The following is a 20,223-nucleotide window of genomic DNA, read 5'->3' as shown; positions in this document are numbered from 1 at the left end:
GGCCTGTAGTTCCCCAGATCCCCCTTCAGGCCCTTCTGGTAGATGGGTGTCACATTTGCTGACCTCTGGTCACCTGGGACCTCCCCAGTGAGCCAGGACTGCTGGTAAATGATGGAGAGTGGCTCAGTGAGCCTGTCCATGAACTCCCTCAGTCCTCTTGGGTGGATCCCATCAGCCCCAGAGACCTGTGTGTGCCTAAGGGATGTGGCAGATCTCTGACCATTTCCCCTCGGATTATGGAGGCTTTATTCTGCTTCCTGTTCCTGTTTTCCAGCTCAGGTGGCTGAGTAGCCAGAGAACAACTGGTCTTGCTATTAAAGACTGTGGCAAAGAAGGCATTAAATACTTCAGCCTTTTCCTCATCCTGTGTCACTGTGATTCCCCCCCATCCAATAAAGGATGGAGATTCTTCTTAACTCTTCTTGCTGATGTATTTATAGAATTAGGGATTTTTTGATGTCTTACTGCACACAGGTAGTCTGCTTATTGAAAGAGTTTCTTCTCTCCTGAAACAGCCAGTGGTTGCTTAGATTGAACCTGTGAAACTTCAGAGCGTTTTATTTTTATATTTTTGCTAACAAAATGGTCTATCTTGTTCAGCAAACCACCCAACTTGTACAACTATTTACTTTATAACAGACTTTTGATGTACTTAAATCAATTATGATTCACACTAGTGACATGGGAGACATTTTAGAAGTGTAAAATTTAATGTATATATAAGGCTATCTGCATTCAGGCACTCTGTAGAAACACATGTCAGAATCTGTTCTGAAATATATTTCCCCCTGAATCTTATCAGGATCTCAGACATAAAATTCCTTCATTTCTGCTGGGACCTCTGTACTTCTCAGTGTTCTTCCACATTCCCTGGGATCATTTCCCAGCAGTTCAGAAACAAGGTACCATTTCCTGCAAAACTGACCTTGGTAAAAAAATATCTTTTGAGAAAAATTAATTGCTTATCCCTGATGAACCCCCTGGTCTGAACCTTTATTTTCTTTAGGAAGTGGGAGGATTGTGGAAGGAAAGTATCTGCTGTTGGTGTGTGGTTGCAGCTCAACATGCTGTGCCTGAAATAAAACACCGAGGGAAGATTTCTTTCTGCTTTCTCGTTGGGGAGGAAAAGTTTTTGAGAAAGCTAAAGACAATACTGAGATTAGGCTGCTGTTGTTTCAGCTCAGTGGCAGACGTTGAAGCTTTGGCTGAAAGCCCATCGACAGGACCAGATGTTTTAGTCTTGCACTTCCTTTGCAATGGGAAATAATGAAAGCTGAGCCTTGTAAATGAAACGGGACTTTGCTGATTTAATTTGTTTGTCATGTCATTGTGATTAATATCATTAGAAAATCTTCCTGCCAGGGGTTCCGACCAGCAAAACAGGAGCTCATAAGGGAGCTGCTAATGGGGTTTCACAGGTGCCCTCTCATCGGTTTCAGTTCTCAGGTGTCATCTTTAGTAGCTCTCACCCTGAGAAACCTACAGAAATCTATCAATTTCCCAAAGGTAATTGCTTTCTGGGAGTTCAATTGGTGTGGTGTGTGAGACACAACCCTTCCCATTTTATAAACCAGTTTATAAGAGCTCACAGAGGACTGGAGTTCAAAGCACAATGCTCAGAGAAGTTGATGACCTCCCCAGCGCTCTGCCCTGGGTGTGATGTGGAGCATCACTGCGCTACCTGGGTGACCTGGGTCACTCTTCACATATTTCAGCTCTGATTTATCCTGCCTGACCTAGCAGAGCATCCTCTGTTCTTAGTGCAAAGAAAGATGGCCCCAGGTGTGATTTAGACTTTTTTTTGTGGGGAAGTCCTCTGTTGGAAGTGTCTGTCTCTGTGTTGGCTATGTAAAGAGTGTGGGCAGCTTAGAGCATAATCACAGAGTGGGATGAGCTCAGGGCCAACTGTTCTCAGCAAAACACAAGCATTCATTTTTCCCCTGTTCTTCCCTGCACCTGACTATAAGTAGCTTGCTTCCTCTGGCAGACTTTCACACTGTGGATTTTTTCATGAAGTGACCTCAAGTATGAGAAGCTGTGCAGTGGGTTTAAGCACCTTTCTTTTCAAACACATCCAAACAAAGGAGGTGCCTAAAGTGATTGGAAACAGAGTTGGCAGTACAAAAATCCCTGCATTTTCCCCTCAGAGCAATGCTTGTAATTTGTCATGCCTTACTGAGCTTTATTGAATCTACAACTAGAAGGAGCCATCACGACCACCTGGTTGGATATCTCTGCTCTCAGTTTAGCCCAGAGGCTTCGGCTCTGAAACATTTCCCTGCTGGGAGCATCAGCAATGCTGCTTCCAGAACCTTGATCCCACCAGCCTGAGGCTCTCTGTGATCACTGGTGCTGATGATCACCACAAAACCATAAATTCAGCACAAAAATCTTGTGTATCCTGGAGCAATAGCAGCAAAAGCAACAGAGATAGGGCCATTGTGAATAACTGAAAGGTAACGTAAAAAAAAAGAGATGACAGAAACTCCATACTTTGCAGCAGGCAAAGAAATTTCCTTTAAAAAAATCAATATTGGAAACAGGATGAAATTATATCTATTGCTTTGTCTCTGAGAAAGACAACTTGTTTTTTGTTTGTTTTTTGTTTGGTTGGTTGGTTGGTTGGTTTATTTGGTGTTTCAATACATTCCTTAGAAAGCCAGACTTTTGCAGGTTGTGCTATCGTAACAGAATAAAAAATTGCAGCCTTTCACCCCTATTAAACATAGAAACATGATTATTTGACTTCATAAAGTCAAATAATATGCTAAAAATATGCCTCAGAATACCCAAATGGCTAAAATCTTGAAATAGAAGCAATAAAGTGTAAGAGATTTGAAAGAGGGAAAAGGCTGTAAATGAAAACCAGAGAAGAAGGCCTGCACTTACAGTATATGAGCACCCCCAAAGCCAATGCTAGCCAGTTCAGTCTAACAGGCTGTCTCTTGTGATCCTAAGCTCAGTAGCTTAGATGAGTTATTGGAGGGTATGCTCTGATTAGAGTCTGTTTTGTGGCAGATATGAAGAATGGGATTTCTAGCAGCCCTTTATCTCTCTTTCCTGAAAACCTTCAGCTGATTTCAGTTGCTGCAGCATTCAGTGGAGGCTGAGGCTTTTGCTGTCTGCACATATTTGGTCACAACTGATATTTTTAAGGAGAGAATGCTAAGGACAATCACAGTTATTGAGGCTTTGGAATTCCCCCATTCTAACAGGGAGGCGGTTTCACATTAAATACAGCAAATAGGGTAAAAGGAGGGTGGGATGCAAATTCTGCCATTAGCTATAAATGTGTGTGATGGTTATTTCACTCATTATATTTGCCTGTTTTCCTAAACACTTATTTCTGCTTGGAATTTACTTGTGGGACACTCGTATCCTTTGTGACATCCCATGAGGTCCACTGAAAAGTAAGACAGTTGAAGAGGTTTTTTCTCCAGGATGTGAACACAGGGGCCCGTAGACAGAGGCAATTTGGTTGTGTAAAGGTTATCATGATGTGCCCTGCACTTTAGGCACCATCATAACAAAAATTAAATAATAATAAACAGCAGCATAGGGTTTGGTAATCAGCATTGCCCATTTCCCAGGGTATTTTGGGGAAGGAGTGTGGAGAGCAGAGACTGATCAGCCTTGCAGTTACATATTCTAGGGGAAAAAGGAGACATATTTGTTTCTCCTCTGCTCTTTGTCGTGACAGAGCCATTATATTTCACTGAGTAACTTCTACATGCATCCAAGTGCCTTGTTTCCATGAAGATTGCGATGTCTGGGGGATTCTTCAGGAGTTGGGAACCCACCATTTCCTTTGGTAATTTGTTTCCTCAGACTCAACCACTCTGTTAGATAATTGTCACACATTTCTTTTTGGGATGTCTTTGTCTTTAACTTTCAGCCATTCTGTGCTATGTTAAAAAGCCTTTTGATACCTGATATAGGCTATCTTTAAAGAAAAAGTGTAATCTTTTTGACACTGAAATCACATCCCCCCCTTGATCTCTTTGAGGACTTCAGGAGAGTGAGCGCCTGACATTTCTCCGCAAGGCACATTTTCCCAGCTCTCCAACCATCAAGACTTGTGCGTACATCTATGCTCTGAATTTTTGTGAGTGTGGTATTGAAAACATGTGTCCAAGATTTGGTATTACATTTTTTACAGTAATTGTGTTTCTGCATGTGCATATATAGAAAAATAGTAAGCTGAGACACAGTATGTCTTAAGGACATGAAGAAGGAAGGAACATCTTCATACCTATTGTACATTCACATTTTAGTCTTAGAAGACTTTTTTTTTCATCTAAATCTTGTAGTGCTGGATAAAAAGGTAACAGGCACTGTTCATTGTTGAAGAAATAAGGAAAAAGTACTTTCGTCACATTCTTTTACCACAAAAGTTTTGATGTTTTATGACTTGCATCTTTCCACTCTTCTTTTTCCCCCCCAGGCAATTTGCTTAAATGATGTTTTGGCAGCTTGTGGTATAATCAAATGTTTTATTCGAATGGCTGACAAACAGTTGGGAGAAAATGGGCCATTGTTAAATATTTTACATGGTAATGTTTTCCTGAAGAGCTGGGCACCTGCCTGCTGGAGTCCTCTGTGATTCCCAGGAGAAGGCCACAGAAACAGGAGTCAGACTGCTGATTGAGCAACATTTCAATAACAGAAATAAAATCCTCACATTTTCACATTGCATTTCAAAGAAATAAAGGAGGCCATAAAACTGTCCTCATTGCAGTGAGCTAACCCCATGTGTGGGAACATTACACTGTTTCTTACACACAATTCGGGTTAGAACATTATTGAAAATTGCAAAGCCATTTACATCCTGTCTGGCAAAAAAAAAAAAAGAAAAAAAAAGCTGCATTTTTCTCCTTAGTGTAATCCAAAACATTCCAAACCACAGACAAATATAATGGCAACACTGACAGTGTCACTGGGACATCACTGATGATTTAACTGCAGCTAGAAGTGATTAAATATGCCACTTCCAACAATTTCTCAGGGTATGGTGGCTCTATAATATTGCACATAGGGACGTAGTGGCATGTGTACAATCCTGTCTGTACTAAGGGTGTATCAAGGTGCCAGTGATTTCTTCTGTACAGTGCTATAAGAAACGTGATTCTTCTTGGCAAATAGGAGCAGCAAGACTGAATGGGGGATGTGACTTTACTTCCATTAAATGCTTTAATTAGACAGACCCTGGAATACTGTGTCTGTACTATCCATGTCTTAATAGAGATATTATGAGATGGAAGAGAGGTCAAGGGAAAAAAAAATAAGAAAGGTTTTATTGCAGTGAAACGTTCTTCACAGCCAAAGAAAATAATTTGTAATGAGAGATTTATGAAGCAAGTTCTTAGGTTATCAGGAGAAGACTGAAAATAAAGGTCAAGAGATGAAGTAATTTCAGTCTTTATGTTCTTTCACACAGAAAAGTACTGAGACCAATCATACTTCCACTCTTATGGACAGAGACATGGCCAAGTTGAAGCCAGACATATTTTTACAGAAGGACAATTAACCTTTGTGAAAATTTCCCATGTGAAATGACTGATTTCTCCACCTCCTGCCATTCTTGGGAAGTGACTTCAGCCAGTGCCTGCTGGAAGACCTTCAGTGAGCAAAGACGTCACTGGACCCACTTGTGGGCCAAGAGAGCAAGTGTCTGTGTCATATGGACACACTGATACAATGATGTTCTGCTTTCAAAGCCCACAAATAAAACATGAACTGCAAACTTACTGCCTCTCCATGGATGCAACACTTTCAAGTCATGAGGGTGACTCCAATGTGGTGGTCAAATCCAGCTTAGGTCTAGGTTCCTTCCCTTTTGGGGGGAACTGCATGTGTCTCTCATCATTGCAATGGAATCTAATGTTTTGATATGGAGACAAAATAAATCTCAAGAGAATTTCTCTGAATACAAAACTTACACATGTACCTCACTCCTTCATGCATTTATGGATTAACTTCGACATGGGGCAAAGGTGCTACATTTCATTTGTCACCTCTTTACTGATCAAGAGCAACCCCCACACCCAAAGAATATGACTTAATTCTTGACCTAAGGACTTCTGTAGTGGCTGAGGCAATGGAAGAGAGAAATCCACAATGACCTGTTTATTCAGTAGAAGAACAGTAGTTTCTTTCTGTCAGCAACAGAAACAGAAAATCTTTGTAAGTATACACGTATACAAGGCAACTGCTTCCAACCAAACAGTTTGAGTGCCAATATTTAGAGATGGGACACAGGGCTGCCTTTTATTAGTCTGTTAAAACACCAATGCAGCTCCTAAATACGACTGTTATTTTGGCTGTGAGATCTAACTGGAGAAATTGCCTGTGCAATGAATACTCATCCAGTTTCTACATATGAGTAGGGAGTAACTGTACCTCAGAAGAAAAACATCCATGTAAGTGTCCGAACTTTGCAAGAGCCTATTTTATTTAAATATTTATAGTATTTTGAAAAGTGTTGGACCAGTGTCACACAAGCAGTCTTCCATGTGTCTGCCTGGGATGTTTCTAGACTTCACAATTTCACGCAAACAAAGAATGCTGAAAACTGGATCCTTATTCACTTTCCCCTCTGTTGGTTCTGGATGGTCGGTGACGGAGACGAGAGATCTCTATAGTCTGATCTTGGGACACAGGGTTTATTGCAAAGGGCATGGGTATAGGGGCACTGCTCAGAGCTGCCAGACTCAGCTCTGAGCAGGCCCAAGAGAGCAAGACAGTAAGTGGGTGAGAGAGAGAGAGAGAGAGTGTAAGAGCAAGAGTGGAAGTGGAAGAAGTAGTAAGAATAAGAGCAAGAGTGGAAGTGTCTGAAGTCCTGGTTACAATACAATAAATCATCTTCTGCACTGAATATTCTAATTGTCACTAACCAATCTAATACAAGATACAAATCCTATAGCATTTACATACAGCCTATAAGAGTTCTTATATTACCATAGAGTGTTACATCTTAACTTCTAAAAACTACTCTTTGGACCCCTTCTGCTGAGCTAGTAGGGTCTGCTCTGACCCTTGGACCTGCTTGCAATCAAAGGGTATTGTTCAATCAAGAGGGGATTACCTTCAGTCGGCCATACCATTGTTTTCCAGTTGTTCAGTAACTAAGACCTGGTATTTCAAAAGTGGCTTTCATTTCGATGTTGCCTGTAGTTTTCATATTCCCAAAATCTTTTGTCAGGCAATCATATTTATAAGGCTTTCCTGTTTCATCTTCCCCAACACCCCTCTGCTGGAAAAAATATTAAATATTCCTTAGCAAACTTCTAAATGACAAATGAGATCTTCTCAAGGGGACTGTAATATCTCTTTTTCCATATTCCAATCTGAGATCAACAGAAGCTTCTCGTCTCTGGAGGAAAGTATGGCTTGTGCCACAAGCACAGCAGCAAGACACTAAAATGTGTGGCTGCTAAGTTGGATTTTCAAATTAAAAGGTAAGACTGTTCGGAGAGGAGGGCTAACTTTGTGTCTTATGGGTGAGAACTGAGGCAGCCAAAATTATTTGTCCCAGGTGATCACAAAAGGCTATGACCAATCTGGGATGCAAATACAAACCAGAACTGGCTGCCTGCAGTGTGGGCCTTGTGGGCTTCTAGCCTGGTCTCCCTGCAGGCTCTATCTTCAGTGTGAAAGTGCTGTTCAGGTTTGTTGAGTAGTGTGGAAGGTGAGGGAGATGCCTCCAGAGGGTCTGTCATTCTTCTCCCCTCCTCTCATCCTACCCCACTACTGGAGCTGGGCAGCTCACCCAGCACCTCATGTGCAAGTGAGGTGGACCCCATCCAGTGCCTTCTCTTAAGGTTATATTTGGCATTTGCTGGTTCCCAAATCAGTGGGTGTCCATGCTGTAATACTGTACACTGAGAAGCTCCAGGGTGGAAGAAGGTTTACATGGATCCATGTAGAGTTAACACTGGCTGTCCCTTGTACAGCTGTGCTGCTATGACACTGAGAAATGGTTGGGACAAGTCATGTTATCACTATGGAGAGATGTCCTGGAGCAGGGGTAGCTTGGAGGTGTTGCCCTGTGGTCTAGATTCAGCCTGCATTTGCTCTGACGTTGTGTGGAGGAGGGAAAGCACCCAGTTAAATTGCATTAAAACCTCATGAATCCTTAAAAGTCCTGTCATTTTAATTTGAAATACTTTGTGGAATTAGGACTTGAGCTTTTGATGCTAGCAATCAAACACTGTGCACATCAGTGTTATTCATGCACAATGATTCTGAGTTTGGGGTGGAAAGTTGCACAAATATATTCTTATTACAAATTTGATATGCACTGCAGCCCACAGCAAAAAATACATGGCTTGAGAGACTCTTTGAAAACGTGGGCACGTGTGTGTAACTTGGCTGAGAGATCACGAAGGTGTTCGTACAATAACTACTATAAATATTTGAAAGGTGTCAACATCAAGGTCTTGATTTTACACACAGATGTCAGCACAATGTTTCCATTGATTAGCTGTTCTGTAATATAAGCCTGTGTATGGAAAATACATGCTAAAAAGAGTCTTATACAGATCATGCCAGGATTTCACTTGCCCTGCTTTTGTTGTATCAGTCTGAGCTGACTAAACCCACTGGAAGTTTACATATATTTTTATTGCAAGTTAAAATCAGGAGCTTATTTTAAAAATAATAAAAGAAAATAAAAATTTCTGGACTGATTGAGGCTCAGAACATGATCATTATTTGGAGCCATTATTTCCTGGATAATACTCACTTTTGATTAACAAGTCAGCAAGCAGCTTTAACTAACCCAACACTATTCAGGGTGTTAATATGCCTCGTATGTGGATCCTGAACTGGAGTCTGTTTGGTCTAGAGAGCTCCTTGCACTGTGTAGGTGTGCTCAAACTCTTAGGAACACTTAAGAATTTCAAGTCTTTGTTATTTTTCATGAGTTTAAGCTTCATTTGATGCTGTCCCTCTTTGTAAAACGAGTAGGTACAAAAAGCCACCCATCACATTTATGGCCAGGGCAGGAGCACAGATCAGATCTTCTGAGATTATGTTCTTATGTTCCAACTCAATAAAGCAGTTCACACGTGCTGCCTCATTTTGTGTTGGAAAATGACCCTGTTAGTCCCATTAACTTTGGGAAGTTCTCTGTTTGAAGTGAGCCAAGTGCCATATCTAATGCTGTCCCTAATGGAATAGGTCTTCAATGGTGCTGTTAATTTTTTTCAGCCTGTGATGCTGAGAATACATATCCTCACCATCAAAAAAAAGCATTTTTAATGGAAAACCCTTTCCACATACTTGTAACTAGTGTTCCTTTTATTATAAAAGGATTGGTCAGAGAAATTTTGAAGGAACATAATTAGATTGAAAAAGATGCCAAAATTAGTACATTTCATAAAGGGTGGTCAATTACTTGCCTATTGGAAAAAAGAAACATTAAAAATGTTACCAAAGAATTAAAACTTTCCATTTGTACATTTAGAAATTGAGCCCACTCTCCTTCCATTTTGAACCATCTTCTGATTTTTGTTTTTTTTAATTTGTGTACAAGTACCCTTTAAAAGTTCAATTAAAGGATATTTTCTAAAAAATATTTTGGACAAATAAGAAGGTAATTTTTCAGATAATTTTTCACTCATGTAAAATCTTGCAATATTTGAGGGTTTGCTCTGATTTGGCAGAAGCATGTCTGGAATTTCCAAACTTCTTCACAAAGTGGAAGTTTGGAGCTTCTCTTTCCATGCAGCTTTATTACAAAATTACTTAGTAAAGCCCAGAGAGAGGAACCAATGAATTTTTCAGTTCAGTTTCCACTTGAATTGAGCTATGACTGAAGCTGTTCCAGGACAAATTGAAGAGAACTTCATAATAATGGTTTTGGTTAAGGAAAAAAAAAAGAATTAGAGATTCAAACTTTTCTTTTAAGTCCCATCCCTAAAAGATAAAAAAAACCTTACTAGTAATTTTAGTGCTATCAGCCAACAGTGATCTCCATCTAGTGTTATGAAACTGTAGATGAGGTTGGACTAAGCTCAGTCAGACACTATTCTATTCAGCACTGAAATTAAGTCCTTAGAATAAAAACATTAAGAACTCATTATTTTGGGCTGTTGGGGTTTTTTTTCTTTATTTTATCTAACAGTAGCTAATACATCCAGAGATTTGTACCGGACAGAAATAGCATCCAGATTTTACACATGCAGAGGAAATATTCCATAAAAGTGTTTAATTAGGTTGCAAATAGTCCAAGGGTTGTTAATATTTACCCTGTAGATGACAGGCTTCCTTTGTTTGCAGACCTTGATGTGAAAATTGTTTTGACCTCTTTGGGAATAATGGGGGTGATATTTGGTTAATGGTGTTGGCACAGGGACATAACACAGGTGCCCTTTTACTGAGCTAGTGCCTGGCAGGGTGACATGCCATGGGTGACAGAGTCTGACTTGTCCTGGAGAGCCTCAAGCTCTGTAGGAGGGATTAGGAATCCAGGGACAGCCACAGGCAGATGCTTTGCAGCTGCAGACTGCAAACCTGCTTGGATCACAGTAGCAGGCTTTAATTTAATGGGCTCTTTAGAGGAATGTTATTTGTCTGTTAGCAAGAACACACTCAGCTGGTCTCCAGGTGAGACCATGTTGAGCCACAGCAGAGAAAAACTCAGGTAGGCCCCCAGTGGCCTCTGTATTTTGAGGTGCAGAAGAAAAACTGAATTTGGCATTTTTATGTGTGCTGTGTGTTCTTTCAGGTTGTTTTATTACTCTTGGAAGTGCCTCACCTTCCCATAAAAAGCAGAACTCCCCGGGCTTTGTCCATGTGTTGGAGGAGAGCAAGAGTATCACCATCAGGCACTTCTGCAGCCTCCGTGCCCAGCAAGGGGTTCTTCCCAAACTGCAAGCTCTCCCAGCAGTGGGGACCGTGGTCCTGGTCCCACCACACCACCACACCCTGGGGGTCTGTCCTACCACACATCTGGGCTGCCACACTCCTGGGGCTGTTTATTCAGTGGGACCTATTGCAATGTCACAGTGCTGTGGATGATATCTGTACTCCGAGACATGTAAAGAGATGGTACCAACCTCTTGTGTTCAGTCCAAAAGGAGTTGAAGACCTTTCCTCATCACTAGAGCAATGAGAATACCCTTCTAGTCAGGGTGAAATAGGTAAAACAGTCTGCAAACGAGGCACAAGAGTCAGTGGAAGATACTGTGCATGGCTTGGAGCTGTGTCCAGAGATGAGTGGACAAATTATCTTGCACATACTCACGTGCAAGATGAGGATGACGAGGTGGATGTCTCTGATATGGCTGGCTGAAGGGACAGAAATCTCTGATGGATGATGCCAATAAAGCTGAGATGATGCCACATCTAACCACAACTGACTGGAAACCCAAGTGTGGAACTAGCATTTGCTTTGTTGTTTTTTGGGTTGGGGTTTTTTTAAGCAGTTGAATGCAGTAATTCTGGTTTTCTTTCTAAATCTTCAAGCTTCCTTTCTAAATCTCTGCAAACTACAGCAGGTACCTGAAAATGGTGCCAGTCACCATATAATGCATGTAGCATTCACTCCGTCAGAATCTGCCCAGAACTTAGCTGTTAGGCAACCCAGATCTTAGAAATGCTTTCAGAGAAGAATATTAGCCTCTTTCCAAGATTAAATGTGCACTTAAAATGCTGTTTTCAGATGGTATTTTGTTCTGGGGTTGAACTCCTCAGTTAAATGTGGTGTGTATTCTCTAAATAAGAGTAATGACTGAACAAACTTGTTCCGAGGAGTGATAAATCCTGACAATAAATACCATTCCTGAGGAGAAACCGAGACCTTGCTGTACTCCAAAGGAACAGAAATACCAGGTCACTGGAAAGTGTAGTAGGAGAAAATACATGGACTGCCTTGGGGGAGAGGGGAAGGTGGCCCCTTAAATCCCTTCCTACTCTTTATTTCTGTGACTCATCCAGACCTGCCTGTAATGGGCTGTTGCATCGCCACATTGTTAGTTTAACTTCTTTGTATCCTGAACAGCCAGTGGGTCGGTAAAAGAAGCTCTTTGTGCCTTTGGTGGAGAGAATGGCACGAGGGTTGTTCTTGGAACAGGCCCAGGGAAAGTGTGGGGTGAGGAGGGAGAAGGGAGTAGAAGAAACTCCCCAGTAAAGGGAAAAGAAGGGGAAAAAAAAAAGCTGTCTGTTTCACAAACCCTGACCTTCGGCAGAACTGCCATTTCCTGAGACTGCACTAAACGTTCTGTTCTCAGGCCTGGCACGGAGGGACGGAGCCAGACACTGACACTGCCCCAGAGCTGGCTTCCCCAGGTCCCAGGGAAAAACTGAGGGGCAGCCAGGTCAGTGAGGACCTGATCCTACCAGAGCAGTGCAAGCTGAGCAGTAGTGCCTGGCGTGGTTAGGAGTGGAAGGAGAAGCTGTGTGCAGCATCCATTGCCTTTCACATGGCAGCTGGAAAGGGCAGCAATTCCAGAAGCTGTGTTGTCATTGCACCATGTTGGAAACAGGCATGTCCAACGATAGGACCCGAGGGATGGTGTGAAGCTGTGTCAGGGGAAGGTTTATGTTCGATATTAGGAAAAGGTTCTTTACCCAGAGGGTGTTTGGGGACTGGAACAGGCTCCCCAGGGCAGTGGTCACAGCCTGAGAGAGCTCAGGGAGTGTTTGAACAATACTTTCAGGCACATGGTGGGATTTTTGGGGTTTTCCTGTGCAGGGCCAGGCGTTGGACTCAATGATCCTTTTGTCCTTTCCAACTTGGGATGTTCTGTGATTCTGTGATTCTTTGGTGCTCCAGGGGTAATCTGCTGCACAGAGAAGAAAAAAGCTTAAACTACTTGGAGTATAGAGAAGATCTGGGGCTATTCCAAGAGGAGCAGCCAAGTCAGATGGGGACCATCTTTCTGGTAACAGAGTCCAAGCAGTGAATAGTCAGGGAGGAGCCTTATCAGTTCAGAATAACTTCATTCTCCCTGCTTCAGGGAACAATGCATTTATCTGGGTCAGAAACGATAGTGCTAACACTGGGAAGGAAAGGTGGGAGGGAGTGGCTACATGCCATGTTCCAACAGCCTTCCTTCAGTGCCAACAACAGACAATAGCGGATTTTTATCACCAACACTTTTCCCAGAAAACTTCAAGGGATGTATTTCATCCTAGATAGAAATGAGTCTTGAAGTGTTATAGAAATTGAAAGCTTCATGGCTGAGAGGGAACTGGGGTTATAATTATGGAACAAACATTATCACCAGAAGGACAATGGGGCCAGAAGCCGCTGCACCTTGAGCGCAGTTGGGTCTGTCTTTTCTCCTTCAACCCGGGGCAAAATAATGTGCTGGAACAAGAGAATGAGTGGAATATCATCAGAAAGATCTCTTCTTTCTTTCTCTGAATGTTTCACAGAAAACTGATTCTTTTCTACAGAAAAGCAGGACGTTTCTTTGAGGGAGAGACACAGGCCTCGTCTTTCATAGTGCCTGGAGTTTCTGGATAGTGAGATCCCTCCAGAACATGAGGTGTCTCTGTTCCAGTTCCAGCTCTGACTCAGAAAAAACAAATTCCTCATTGCTTGCAAGACAAAGCAAACAGAGAATAGTTCAGATGTCTTCCATGTTCCATATTTTTTCTTTTAGTGTGAATCTTGCATTTTTCCATGGCTCAAAATAATGGTGAACATCTGCTTGGCTAAGTTATCTGGGACATTGCAGGAGAGAGGGAAACATCTTGAGAGGTGTCATAATCTACATTCATCATGTATGTAGTGTTGCTATGTTGTAGTTTTTGCCAAGCTTTTCACCAAAACCCAGAAATTGAACGAATACACCCGAACAGTGGGATCCTTTCCCAACTTCTGGATCTTAGGCTTCACTTACCACATCCTCATTATGCACTAAAAAGAGACATGTCTGATGGTCTGCCCTGGTTTCTGGATGAGGGTAATATGGATAACTAGGCAACTCAAAATGGCAAAATGCTGTGGAGCTCACCCTCGCTGCAGCTGAGACACATCCAAAGTCAGCGCAGACAGAGACTTGCAAATCATCATTGGCACAGATATGTTAATTGTTATGAGCAGCAAAAAGTGGACGTCTATAAATGCCAGATGACAAGTTGCCTGATCCTTCCTCTATTCCTCTCCTCAAATAAGAGAGACTTTTCTCCTCATTTAAAGCCTTAATAAGCTGTTTCTTGAGGTGAAAGGCTCTGCGTGTGTGGATCTTTTTTTTCATTACTCCAAGGCATCTGGACAAAGGAAGTTTGGTGAAAGCCAAGCTTATTTTGCTGTTTGTTTTCCAAGTGTGTTGAGTCAGTACCGTGTTAGCAGCACGTTGGTTCAGTCAATCTGTCTGGGTGTCTTGACTTTAGTCTGTCTGAAGAATTCTGCAGCTAGTAAGTCATGTCTCAAGTGAATGGTTTGACCAAAACCATTAGTGGGTTGACATATGTCTGGGAGGATGACTAAGGAAGGTGGGCAGTAGCCTATGGCAGGGCACTCACATGGGATAGGGAAGACCTGGGCTCCAGACCTTATTCTCTCTTTTGGCCATATAACTCTTGCCTGACAGGCTTTATTGCAGCACAAGTTCAATAGGACAGATGGAGCATGATCTCTTGTCTCGTATCAGCCAGGATATTCTGTGTCTTGACAGCTCCTGCCAAGAGGAAAATGATGATTTGAGTTAATATGCTTAGTGAGAAAACTAAATTTCATACAATAAAGCACACATGGGCTGGATGCTGGCTTTTTAATTAGAGATGTTCAGGTTAGTGCTCACCTGGAGCTGTGCAGATAAATTTGACTCCTAAGACTGCAGAGATCACCCAGACCTTCAGCAAGCACAGAGAGGTAGTTCAAACCTGTGAGTGTATTCAATACCTCCTGTTAGCTCTAGATTTCTTCCTGCTCTGAATGTCATCCTTTTGGGGTCCTAAGTCCAAAGGCACCAATGATTTTGCTCTGAATTGACTGGTGCACCTCACTGTTCAATGTCAGGGTTTTCATTATCCAAGTTTGAGTTTCAATACCCCTGGTCTGCCGTGCAAGCTCATGTCACAATGCCTGTTCTCCTCAGGTACCCATGCAGGTGCTCTGAGCCGTGTTTTTGTCACTGCTGTCTGTCCTTCCTTTGCTCAAACATTGCATTTAGCTGGCATTGATGCAAGTTAAACCAGAAGAGAAGCATTCAGCTCAGTATCCTGGCTCTTGGTTTGGGTCCTTGGCACTCTTCTGCCATTGCACACTAAGAAGACCCAGAGGCTGGACAGAGCTGATCAGTCCTCATGCCTGACTGCAGCTCAGTCTGCTCCCACCAGTTTGCCCTGCTGGCTCAACAGCCATATCAGATATCACATTTTTGCACCTCTTTCATCTCCAAAACACATGGACATTAATCTTGACATCCCTGTTAAGTACCAGTAGGTTCAATGGTCAAAATGTAATAACTTGCAGACATTCTGTTATCCACGACAGCAATTTCCCACTGTGAAGAGCTGAAAATAACCTGGTACATAGTGATAATATGTGTTATACCACTATTGCCTTATGAGACAGATCCTGACCAATATCTTAGGGCATGCATCAGTTTGGTGTCAGCATCCAGAATCATGTTTCATGTCCAGAGTATTAAAACCAGGTGCTTGAGTAAGTGAAAGCTGAATTGGTGAGAAGATAATAATAATAAAAAAATATATTTTTAAAAACTATCCAGGTAGACTAGATATTGCTCTTAATTTTGGCCATATAACTCAATAACACACTGAGTACATGAGTTCATGCAATCTTACATGTGGAAAGTTGTTGCTCAGGACTAAAAGGAAAGCTGTAACACCAGAAGGGTGAGTGTAGCTGAATGCCAGTGCTCAGCCTGGTCCTCTTGCAAGGCTGAAGACTGATCTAAGACAGCTTGCTGTAGCATCATGTGCAGCAATATTCTTCAGTGAGGGAGAGACCAGGGGCTCCTCTGAAACTAAAACAGACTTTCAATGCAACATGTCGAAACCCATCCCTAACAAAACTCCACAAAAGAAGGGGCTTCAACACTCGCTGAATTGCAGAATGTTCGCCAGCTGGAGTTGGCTCACTTTGGGCTGGCTGCTTTGAAAACCACGGCTTCTTTGATCCCAGTCCTAGCAATACTGTTGGACCTCTGCTGTACAATGAGCTCGAGGTCAGTAAAACATTTTTCAGTTGTGGTGGAAGCACTTAAGTTGGAATTTGTTAAATCAGGGGCACAATTCCATGGGTAGAAATTGAACTCTATGTGTGACATTTCTCTTCTTATTACACTTTAAAGTATTAAATCGTGCAGGTTTTTGCTTCCATTAAAAACAAGTTGCCAGATTTAGCATTTTGCTACTTTGAAGTCCCTCTTTTATTCTCCCCCAAAGGGCTTTAACTTTCAGACATGGTTATCCTTAAAAATATATTTTAAATGTTGGTTTTGAAACCTTACAAAGGATATGGCATTGGAGAAATTCAGGATGGAATGACTTTCCAGGGGCAACAGTCAGGCAACAGCAAAATATCTCCATTTTTCTTCCACCCCCACATTTTCCTTCAGTTTCCAGTATATTTAATTGGCTGTCAGCTCTTTCTAACTCCTGTACAGGATTTAATGCTGAAGTTTTAGATAAGCTTTTCTTAGGATTAGTTTCTACTGAAACTGGTTCCAGAGGATTTGCCCATTTCCAGCAGCAATCTGAGTTGGTGCTCCTTCACAAACATAACCATAATTCACATGTTAGAGCAACGTTCCTTAAATACTGAAAAGCAAACCAAACTCTTATAGATCAAAGTGTGATTTGTGATGGATAAGAGCAATGTAGGCTCACTGTGAGTGCACAGAAATGTGAAGGACACTGCTACACCTGATCTAATACTACTCTCCTCCTCTGCCCCAACCACACAGTGCATTTGAATCTTACTCCAGCTTCTTCTATATGTTAAGAGGACACACGACCAGGGATGATCCTCACCTTGCTTGCATTACCCTCTCTCTTCAGAGAAGAGAGAAATCCTTCACTCTGGTTTTTTTAAAGATTGTCCTGGCTTAGCCCCAACCTTCTTGCTTCTACTGGAAGTGTGAATGTAACTTTTGTGGAAATGACTACCCCAAAATCAACTGGAATATGTGTGTTTGTGAGCCAAGGCATGTCCTTCTACACAGTCTGAAAAGTCTCAAGTGCCTTCAATGACATGACCATGAAGCCAGTGAGAGAAGGCAGGAAGTGCCATGCACCTCTGGAGTGTTTCACAGTGATCAGCTCCAAGCAGAGATTTCCTTTGCAGAGACCTCAGTGCCTGTGCCCACTGGAAGACGACCTGGTAGAAAACTTAACTGGAAAATTCTTACTGTCACCTTTCTCCCCATTTCCTTTTTCCCAACAGCCCTTAAATCTTTGGGGGAAGTAGAAAACTTTGTTTGGAATGATCTACTCAGTGACAGGTAAAACTCTGTCTTTTTGCAGTTACCACTATCATTTTCTGTGCAGTATTTATGAAAAAAAACTCCACGAATTGTTTCTGATTACACCAAAATAGGAGAACATTTATAGAAGCATAGAATGGTTTGGAGATATAGGCGTTATAGATAGAGTTAATTTATTTCTCTTTTAAGATTAAATAAGGTCCTAGAGGTATATAATTGTAATTATTTTAAACTCCCCCAGGTAACATATATAGAGGAATCACTCTGCTTGTTGCCAATTCTCACTTGTGAAATGTCTTTACAGACTTACAGTGTATTAATGTATTCTCATTCTTTCAAAACTGACATTTTCCACTAGTTGAAACTAACCCCCAATTCAGAGAGCAACATCTCTGCTGCTCCGATTTGCCAAATCAAATTCCTTTTGCAAACTCAAAAGAATTATGTAATCTCCTTCTACATCCAATTTTCCTTTCTCTTGCTAACCTCCTCATTGAGGCTCTAACAACAAGCCTTTCAGAGTTAACATTGTTTGACATACACAATGTGGCACATGCAGAACTGTCCCTTTTGCCTTGGCGGTCGTCCAAAGCCTGCATTGTTCCTGGACTTCATGTAAAGTTTAAGCCAAAAGTAAATATGCCACTAAGTGTGCCTCACCTGATGGGCTAATGGTTTCAGGGGATGGAATGGTCTTTCTCATGGTGTTTTCTCTTGCTTGATCTCTGGTTCTGAGATGTCACAGATCTCAGGAGTCCCACTAAAATCTGAGTTTGGCAAACTCACTCTGATACTAAATATGGCAAGAAGTGCTAAAGGAAGATTCAGCTTAAAACTGTGCAGAAGTAGTTCAGCAAACAAGGTAGCATTAATCAGATTGTGCTTTTTACGAAGGCCCTTTACAGTTTTCATAGAGGGGATGTGATTATTAACAATACTTTTCCTTACTTGAATATCTGCAATGCATCTCTTCTGCTCAAAACAGCTTTTTACATAAGCAGGAAGTGGAGAGATTGCTGAGCTCCTGATTTGCTCACATCTCTGTCTGTTCTGCAGACAAAGGTCTTGGTTTGTCCTTGGTCTTTTTGAACTGATCTACCACAACTGTGCAATGCCTGAAATGAGATTTTCATGCTTAAGCAAGGATTTGAGTTAGTGAGTTATGTGGAAAATGAGAAGAGCAAAAGAACTGACTACCATGTACAAAAGTATGTGTACAAAAGTATGAGGAAGAGGAAGAATGTGAAATGTGGGTTTTTCAGAGGTGGGAGAGAAAACAGAGAGCCTGACGAAGAGTACCAAACATCAGAATTTTGCACTTGGAAGAGAAGATAAAGAAACCCCATGGGAAACAGGAAGGAAGGGTCCAGATTTAGGGGAAGGTTAATTGTGCTTGAAGATTTGGAAGAGTTGTTCTAGAAGCAGATAGAGCCTTGGCCAAGCCAAAGGTTCTTGTACCAAATCCAAAGAGAAGGCCTCCTATTATATACTAGTGACAGCCCTTGCTCCTTCAGGGACAGCATGATGCCATCCCATAGCAGAACTGAAGGAGATGTGCTGTTCCCACTCTGAGGACATCTCCTGCATATGAGCATATATGAACAGTGTTCTTCAGCAAAACTGATCTTTGCCAGAGGACCTCACAGAAATACCAAATGAATGTTCCTGACAGCAATGGTAAATGCAGTTATTGTTATGAAGAATTACACCAAGATCCAACTGCAATTGTTCAGCCTCAAGGAAACAAGTTTGAATGAGGTTAGTGTTTTGCCGAATGACATGCTGGTCCTTATCATTCAGGATATTATCATCAGCCAAGGAAATAACAAGCTCTTTTATCTTCTTCTTATAGACTCTGAAGTTATGATTGTGTTGTTTGGATGGTTATCTAAGGAGCAACAGTCAAAATTTCTTCTGCTCCCTAAGAGTCAGCACAGAATTACTCCTGGTAAATTTATAAGATGGCTGTGAAAAAAAAACACTAAAAATTCAGCCATAACTTAATTTGTGTCCATTCTAGAGTCTCTTCATGCTTCAATATACACTCAGAACAACGGAGTTAAAATGAAACTGCTCATCCCAAGCCTTTGACCCTGTAACTCTGCCGCTGGCTGGAAGCATGGAAATGGCAATGCAAACCATTTTCTTCCCTGTGTCCTCAACTACCATAATCTGCCATGCAGGGGGAATTCCATTTGCAACTGCTGAGAACAGTCCCCATGAGATAGCAAGAACTGGATAATGAGCTATTTCATAATCTCCTCATTCACAGACACCATCTCAGAGAGTGTGAGGAAATGCTTCTGATAAATTATCATCCTCAAATGCCTTGTGGATAAACACCTAATGGTACCTTGACCCGAGACAGTTGATAAATGACAGTGGGTACATTCAGATGATGTTTCCATTTTTTAACATGGTACTTTTGCACTTTTTCAAAGGAGGAACCAGGGACTTCCTAACCTTTGAAATGAAAAATACGGATACAGCAAAGTGGTGGATTTAACCTCTGAGCAAGTATGTGTTAATTTCAGTTCTTGAGAGTGTGTTGCATTTAACTGTTCTTGACAGGTTTTAATAGGAATTTTGGACATTGTACATTAATAAATAAGTATTACCTTTGTTATTTTAATTGCAGTGGTTTTCCTTAGTTGAGAAAGCCTGGCGCTTTCATTTGATTTATATGATGCTATGTTTAAAAAAGGTAGTAATGATACGTGTGTTATTCATGTACTTGGAAGTCTCAAAGGATTTTAAATATATCTTGACATGTATGCTCATAAATTCTATCTAAGGTAGACATTTTGGCAAACTG

Source organism: Corvus hawaiiensis, chromosome 5 (genome assembly GCF_020740725.1).
Source record: "Corvus hawaiiensis isolate bCorHaw1 chromosome 5, bCorHaw1.pri.cur, whole genome shotgun sequence".
Taxonomy (NCBI): Eukaryota; Metazoa; Chordata; class Aves; order Passeriformes; family Corvidae; genus Corvus; species Corvus hawaiiensis.
Note: the sequence above shows the minus strand (reverse complement) of the source record.